Below are 9419 nucleotides of genomic sequence, written 5' to 3'. Positions count from 1 at the left end.
ACAAACAGAATCTTATTGGTATGAGCATAACAATGTTCTTACTCTTATCTTTAAATGCTGCACTTCATTTTTACATAAATACAATATGTTTGAAACAAAATTAAATTTGATTTTCATAGAACATCTTTTCACATTCTATACAAGGTATTCTCTTTTTATCTCAATCTTCATTAAGCATTCTCGCATCAGTTTTCATTGCATATATAAATGTTTTTAAATATTTCTAGTTTTAGTTTTCATTGCAAGCATATAAAATTCTAAATATTTCTTCTTGCATGATAGCTTTTCAAATATACATATGTTTTCTATAAAAATTGAAAGTTAATCAAATAAAATCTTTTTGTTGACAGTATTATTAGTTTTCTCATTCTTATCTTAAAATGATATTTTTCATTCATACATGGTTATACTATAAATGAAGTATGATCGAATTAACCTGCATGAAAATGTCTTAATTCATATAATTTCATATTATGTTGCTGCAATATTTTTATGTCATGAAAAATATATTTCGAATTAAAATAAGACAAAATATTTTCTCATATTCTCAAAAATAGTTAAAACATCCAATTCATCCTCTTATTGGATGATCTTTCACCTTTTAAGTACCTCAAGATCTTGTACACAACTTCAAAGTGTTCGAGATCTGATGAGTGCATAAATTGGCTCACCATGCTTAAAATAAAGGTAATGTCAGGTTGCACATGAGATAAGTAAATTAGCCTTCCAATAAGGCGCTATATTGTTCCCTATTGACCATTTTTTCAGCTTGGGCTAGTTGTAACTTTAGGTTGGCTTCAATTGGAGTTTCCATTGCTTTACAACCTAGTAACCTTGTCTCACTAAGTAAATCAAGGATATATTTGCGTTGGCAAACAGAAATACCTTCTTTCGATGTAACAAACTCCATTATAAGAAAGTACTTTAACTTGACCAAGTCCTTGATTTCAAAGTCACCAGCAATATCGTTTTTCAACTTTTCCAATTCAACTACATCGTTACCAGTCAAAATTATGTCATCAACATAAACAATCAAGATAACAATTTTATCTTCATTTGAATGCTTATAGAACATGGTATGGTTTGGTTGGCTTTAGCAATAACTGTTGATATTTTACTCTTGTAAATTAAAATAGTTTTGATAATGACTCAATGTTATGAAAATCAATCTTTAAATCTATATAAATAAGTTTGAGTATTTAAATTCAATATCATAATTTTCAACTTGCGTGTTGAGTATTTGAAATTCAAAATCAATATCATTTTGATAATCTCAACTTGCTTTAAAAAAAAAACAAAGTTAGAAGATGTTAAGTATTCAGTTTTTCTAAGTGAATAGTCGACTATGTGTCTATGCTCTATCGACTATGCCTGTGAATAATCGACTATATGCTGTGAATCTGTCGACTATGCCCAAGCTTCTGTCGACTATGTTTTGTTCTGTTGACTATTGTGCAGGTTCTGTCGACTATGAAATTTCTTCTGTCGATTATGTATGTGTATGATATTATAAATTTACTTCATATTTTGGATGTGTCGACTATGTGAAAGTGTTTGTTGACTATCAGTAGATTTGGTTAGACAATTGTCGACTATGCTTATTTATCTGTCAACTATACCTTAGTTTTATTTGAAAATATAATCAACTAACCTCTTTTGTCTGTTGACAGTTTGTTTCTCAAAAATTTGTAACGGCTAGTTTTTGGCACATTTAATGCTCGCTCAACCACCACAACGGTCGAATTTTTATATTTATCTACCATCAACTATAAATATGGGTTGGGAGAATTGATTGAAAGGGTTGGAAACATTTAATATCATCAACTACTAAACTTTCAAGTTTACATCGAGTGTTAAATTCTTCTCTCTCTGTATTTTTATTTCTGAGGCTTCGTATACATTGTTACATTCATTGTAAGCCTATATTCTTCAGTTGAAGAGAACTTGTAACTAAGAGTTGTAATTTTAGATTCTCATTCTCATTTATCTTGTATTTAACCTAGCGTAAGGTAGAGGGCCCATTAGATTGAGAGGTTTGTAAGTTTCCTAGTGACGGACTAGAGGATCTACTCTGATTAAGTAGGGGGTTGATAGTGGATTGGTTTCAAAATCCTTAGTGAGTAACTAAGGTAGTGGACTAGGCTTGGAAAGCCGAACCACTATAAATCATCATGTGTTTGTGTCTTCTATTTGTTTGTTCTTATCAGCATCTTTTTATTCTCTACTTAAGTTTTTCATTTAACCTTTCATCCACAAAGATTTTATATTCATTATTCACAAGATGAGATTGTTTTTACACGGTTGATATCTCATCATGCCATTTTAAGGTCTTGAGGTTTAACGAATCTGTAATCTTCACAGACGATATCTCTGTTTCTGAAAAGAATTTTTTATATACCAATTCACCCCCTTTTGGTGTGTGCCATAGCATTTCAATTCTATCAACTGTGACCTTTTACAGCATTTCCAAAGTATTCAAATCATACTTTGTGTGATTGTTTGAGGCAAATATATGGTTTTCTTTAACCTACATACTTTCTCGCTGCCAAATTTCTCTTTAAATCTAAGAGACAAACTCATAAAGACTTACTCATCTAAGTTTCCATTTAGGAAGGTATTTTTAATGTTCAACTAATGTAGGGGCAAGTAGAAATTCATAATCAGTGACAACAAGACTAATTGAATTTAATTTCACGATAAGGGTAAGAGTCTCCTAGTAATTAATTCCATAAGTTTGTGTAAACCCTTTGACCAATAGTCTTGCCTTGTATCTTTTCTTACTTCCATATGCGTTGTATTTTACAATAAAAACCCATTTACATCCCACAGTTTTCTTATCTATTGGTAAGTTAACTATCTCCCAAGTATCATTTTTCCTTTGAGCATTCATCTATTCCAAAATTGCATTTTACAGTACAAACTCATTTGCATCCCACTATTTTCGTGCCCTTTGGTAAGTTAACTATCTCCCAAGTACCATTTTTCCTCTGTGCATTCATCTCATTCAAAGCTACAAATTTCCAATTCTGATCATCTAGAGTTTCATGTATGTTTCTTGGAACAAACATGTGGGAGATCTTAGTAGTAAAGGCTCTGTGGTTATTAGAGAGATTTTCATAGGTCAAGTATTTTAAAATAGAATGATTAGTATAAGAATGAACACCTTTTTTCTAATAGCTATCGGGATATCAAGATCTAAAGACTCATTAGGATTGGAATTAGGAATTATAGGAGTTAGAATCGAGGAATTACCTAGAACATTCTTGAGCCCATCACTCTAAGATTCGAATTGGCTTTGTGCTAGTTTAATAGGCAGGCCCTTTTCTTTTGTATGATTTTTTCTTCTAGTATGAACCTGAGTTTAGAGTCCAGGTTTTGTTGTAGTGTAGTGACCCGTTCCCGGGTATCGGTAAAGGGTGTGGACGTGGAATAATTATTTTATTGGATGATAATCTTAAAGAATTAACAGTGATATTATAAATGGTCATCAAAGGTAGTGGAAATACTGAAAGGTCAAAGAGGTGATTTGAGTGGTAACAAGACTCGCAAGTATACAAAGTATGTGTGTGAATAATTTATGGAAATCTTATTATGGATTAAATTGTATTTGGAGTTGATTTTATCAAATAATATTAGAAATGAGCATTTATAAAGGTAGGGACATGCAAGTCATTACCATTAAGTGAGTAGGGGTATTATGGTCATTCTAGAATATATATATATATATATATATAAGTTGATAATGCAATTTGTAGAAGGAAAAGCAAATGGAGAGAAACAAGAAATGGGGGAGCCAACGAGAGAGGAAGAAAGGGAGCTAAATCTTTGATTCTCCAACTTCCTCTTCATCAATCTTGATTCTTGGTGCATCAAAAGGTAAAAGATTAAAGCTTGTGGGTGGTTTCATCTTCCTCATGTTGCTTATTTTCTCTTGTTTTGGGGTGTAGGAAAGTGTGGTGACTTTTGTGGTGGTTTCTTCAAGCAATACCATGGAGGAAAATATTATCAAGGCAAGTTCCTCTCTTCTCTTCTTCATTTAACTCATTGGACTTGAAATATGGTGGTTTTGGTCATGAAAATATCATGATTTTTCTCAAAAGATTGTTATGTAGAAACCTATGTCAAAAGTTTTGTAAATCCCTCATCTTCTCAAATTAATCCCATTAGTTTCATTTGGGCTTTGAAATAAAGGTTGTAGCACCTTATGAGATGAGAAGAAATGATGTGATTTGAGTTTGATGGAGTATTGGAAGATTTGGGATGATTTTGGGGTGTTCCCGATCATTTCTACTCTTATTAGTCGACGAATTAGTGGGTTAGCCGACCCCCAGAAGATTAATTCTCAGCCCAATTGACTAAGCCTTTCAATAGCTGACTAATCTTCTCACTAGTCGACTGAACTTCTCATTAGTCGACTAAAGGTTATAGACAATTTTGCGTTGTTGTACGATTTTGGCCATAACTTTTTGTGTAGATGTCCGATTCAGGAACCGTTTGAAGCGTCATAAACTAGACTCAAGAGGATTCAATTTGGAATAGGATTCAAGTCTTTTTTCCATGTTTTGAGTTGTTTCCTATTGGTTCCAAGATAAGTCTAGGTGTGATCTATGTTGCACAAAAATGGCTTAGAGAAGCCGTTTCCCCATTTTCGAAACATTTCTCATTCCTGTTTTGGACCCTATTTATGCCTCTCTTTTTTTTAAAAATGTCCATTTTCAATTTTTCATTTCATATCAGAAATGTTTCCCGTTTTTGTGTAACTTAGGTTGTGGTTGAGAAATGACTATGATAAAAGGCTATACTTGAAAGGCTCATTTTCGGGAATCCATTGGGCACTCTTGGGTTTGGTGGTGGTACATAATTTGTGGATTTATCAATTTTGGTAACTTGGTGGAGGATTAAACCAATATTACTGGATATGTATCCATGTAAAGAGAGATGGGAATTTATGTAAAGGGAAAGCTAAACTTTGCAATGAGCTCCTGAGGGTTTTCATTTTTCTCGAGTTCCAACCATCTCCACCATTATTTAAGCTAAATTTTTTCCTTTCTAATGACCTAAAACCATCACATATTAAATAGTGAAGCATTTAAGGCAAGTGTTGGGAGTCTATAGAATTAATGTTTCTTGTAAATTTTGCCTTGATAGGTTCTTATGTTTTTGGGTTTGTGAGAGAAGGGTTTTTCCATATTTATAGGAGTTGGGAATCATTGGGTTCTTGGCCTAAGATATTTATTGGAGAAATTTTATGTTTGGGAAAAAGGAAGGCTTGAGGCTAAGTTAGGTTTGGTTACGTCTTATGTTCCAAAAACCCTGTGGAGTCTTGTTGATAGCCAAATAAGGTTTGATTCACCCTATGTTTTTCAAAGAATGGTGTTTATTAATTGAAGCTAAAGCATAGCAAGAATTGAATCTCTTGCATGCCTTGTGTTCTATTTCAATTTTTGGGTCCCATAGCTCCAAGTCAGGTTCCCTAAGTCACAAGTCGATTTAATTGCCAAAGAATAAACAAGATGTCCTATTTTAATCACTTAATGAATTTTATTACATTTCCAAGTCCCTCTAAATCCTTTAAATGAGATAAAGACGGGAATTAGTCTTGATGAAGAAGTGAAAAAGTTATAACATCGAAAGTGTTAAACTTTAGCATGGCTTGAGATGTGTGGTATGTGTGCATCATGGGCATGAAATGGTGCAAGCGTGATGTTATTTATATTTCACATGTATGAACATTGATCATGACTTTTAATTGTTACACAAGCATTTATGTATGTGAACAGGAAGATGATGCATTGCATGTCATGGGAAGTTATTCACGTGAGGCGGATGATTCCACGGGATATATGTAATAGCTTGCCTCCCGGAGCCTCCGCTAGCATAGAGAATCCGTGAGAGGGTCATTACTTGAGTGATATAGAACAATAATACAAATTAAAAACTCAGACACTACCCTTATTGAAACCATAATCTCTTTATCATATAACAACTCATAATCATTTTTACATAACCATTCACCACTTGGGCTTACATAACATACACTTAACTGGAAATATAAAGGCATTCCTCTGCCCCAAACACACGACACCCAGGATCTAATTTCGGGAGAGCTCTGCACTTGCTATCATGACTCGATGAACTGAACCCAACCTCGTCGAACGTACCTATTCCCTTGGACAACTCTCTTACCTGGAATGATGTAAAACAAACGTGAATCGCGAGACTCAGCAAGCTCTAGAAAGAAAGGCAACTGGTTACAGATAGGACTCTTCCCAACATCCCATACAATTTATGCCAATGCAACCACACCATGTCATGATCCATACGTGCCTTACTTCTAAATGTATAACATAAAATCAACTGCACATAAAGGGTCCTTGGGGCCCACATAAGCCACACATTAGCACCCAAGTCCTGCTTACAAACCTGTTGGCAGCTTTTTATAGGCTACCATATCACCTTTATTCCAAACACGCTATCTCTTGTCATCATATCATCTTATCCTGTCGTTGTCGTGGGACTCTAACCCCCAATTTTTTTGTTGCCGTGGGACTCTAACCCCCGGTCTTTCCGTGGTCCACGCTGCCGTGGGTCTCACTCCCAAGGTCTTACTATGGCCACGCCTACCACACATACTCATCACTTAAAATCGCACATTCTCACTACGCAATGCAACAATTAGGAGATGTAACGGATTATGTAGCATAAACGTGATGACAAGGCCCCCATAAATCAAACATCATGCCATATTACGCTCACATAGGAATACACACATACGAAATGCTCTAAATGCACCAGCTCACCTAAAGAACCCAAGTTAGCTCTTAGACTAACCGGATCATGCAGATGTTCACACATCCCAACACACACAAATCATGTCCCCAAGTGAATGCAACCCAAACCCTATGCCGCACACACATCATGATATGCACAAGACAAGGCGGGAATCTGGCAGCACTAGCTCTTTTGGCCCGTCTAACGCTTATTGTAACAACTGATAACTGGCGCCCATACATCCAGCCATCAATTGCCACAACCCACGATCGACAGTTAGTGGCTTTGTACCCCATACCCTTAGACACACTTACAGATAACACTGAACTTAGTCACTTTAATCATATCATTTCACAAACTACAAACTTTCTCCATGAAAACATAAACTCCATTATATCATTCTTATGCTCATATCTTCTCATATATTGGAAACCATCTCCACATTCAATAACAAATTATTAATATAACCCCCATTAAACCATAATCAACTCCTCTAAGAACCTACCCCAACGGGTACGACATCATTCCCAAAGAAAACGGAGTGACACAGCTTCGTAACAGTCGAAATGAATGACATCAAGATATCATTGCTTAACTCATTCCATTAACAATAACCTCATTAATAAAATATAAATCATAGGGTGGTTGCCACACAGATTATTATTATTAATGCGTGGAACCGAATCACGGTAAGGGAGGGTATAAAATACGAGAAACTATGAAGACTTTCACGGGAAATAAAGAATAGGAGGAGAGGGTTAGGAGCTTGCCTGTAACCAGCTGCTTTCGGCCTTTCTTGTGCTCCCGTTGCGAAGTAAAACGTTTTGCTGCGATTAACAGAGTTATGACTTAAATTAATTAAATCTAACTGCGTAACCCACATAACTTAGCGGTGAGAAATCCATAATTTAAATATATAACACATCTAACAATTTTATCTACTTACCTGGATAATTTAAATGCTCAATAATCCCAATTTCCTCACTCTTCACCCATTTCTTCCATTTCTTTCTGCTGGCCGAGCCCCATTTTCTTCTCCTATTTCTTCCCCTCAATTCTCTTCTTTGTTTCGCAGCAAAAAGTGGTCAAATTAGCCACTAAAATGGCCAAAATTGGCCTTCAAATTGCTGCCCAAGATTGTCCCTTTTTATGCACAATTCAAGTGGCTTTTAAGCCGCAAAAAGAAATGGCTTGGAAGCAGCCACGCACACACGCATACAAATATATATATATATTAATTAATTAAATTTAATTTAATTTGATTAACTCTTTTATTATTATTATTGTTATTATTTTTACTATATTTTATTTTATTATTTTCATAAATACTTCCAATTAATTTAATTAATCACCTTAATTTCCTATTTTTTCAAAATATCATAGATAAGTATTTTCTCAAAAATCTCTAAATATTCTAAAATATCTTCAAACACCTAAATTAATTATTTTTACTTGTCTCCAAATTTGGGATATTACAATATATCCCCCAAAACCAGTAGACTTATGTCTGACTGGGGTTTACACTCCTTTGGTGACAACTTGGGGCCCATTGGTGATGACCATGGGTGAGGTTATATGGGACCTGAGACTTTTTATGATTCAGCAGGTTGCAGATATTTAGAGACAAGCCGGTATGCATTATATTTATGTGGGCCGATGGGCCATATGTGATTTATTTACCAGCTTATGTGTGCATGATGCATGGCATGGTTGTATCACGACATGTTTTTATTAAAGGGTGGGTAAGTGAAAGTTAAATGAATGCTATGCCCCTTGTGTATAAAAAAATTACCCACCATCTATTTTTTACGTCATGTACTCAGTTATGTTATTTTATTGTTTCAAACTTGCTGAGCCTTGCGATTCATATTTGTATTCCTCATCATTCTAGGTATGGGCAAAGGAATAGCAGAAAAGGGTCTGAGTAGAGTGAATGGGTAGATATGTGTGCCGAGGCGCCCACGAACTAAAGGATCTTGGGAGTTGGTTTTGAGTTGCTGATGTATATTTTTATTTTCTTAAGATGATATGTGTAACTTAAAAGTAAGGTGAATGTTTTATACATGATGTCGTATTTATTGTATGTATGCCTTGGGCATTTTGATGAATGAAAGTCAAATGGGTGTTTGGTAGAAATTTTTAAGTGTGCATGTATTAACGTGAATATAGGATTTCTCTTCATTTTCTAACTCTTTCTCCTGGACTTCCTGGGTGATGGGTTTGCTCGGGGAAGAGGTGTTACATGTAGTATTTCTTCCCTAACTTGGAATCAATAATGCTTGGCAAAATTAGACTTGGATTACTTTTGTAATGACCCGAAATCCAATAACAACCTATAGTAATGATTTCGCACTTTTTCATACAGAACAAAACAAACATATCCATTTACATTCCATTAGGCTATCCCAAAGGAGGTACAAAAAGCCCAATAATAAAACGTACAACCACTAGTATGACACAACTCAACAATGTCCCCAAGACCTTTTGTTCGAGTGAGCTCTGTACACATCTAACTCAATAGATCATGGCCCATTAGAATTTTTCTCATCCTTTGCTTTACCTATACCTGGAATGATGCAAAAAGAAAGAATAAGCCGCAAGGCTTAGCAAGTATAACACAACAAAATGCAACACGAGTATAACATAAT

Source organism: Diospyros lotus, chromosome 3 (genome assembly GCF_014633365.1).
Source record: "Diospyros lotus cultivar Yz01 chromosome 3, ASM1463336v1, whole genome shotgun sequence".
Classification (NCBI taxonomy): domain Eukaryota; kingdom Viridiplantae; phylum Streptophyta; class Magnoliopsida; order Ericales; family Ebenaceae; genus Diospyros; species Diospyros lotus.
Note: the sequence above shows the minus strand (reverse complement) of the source record.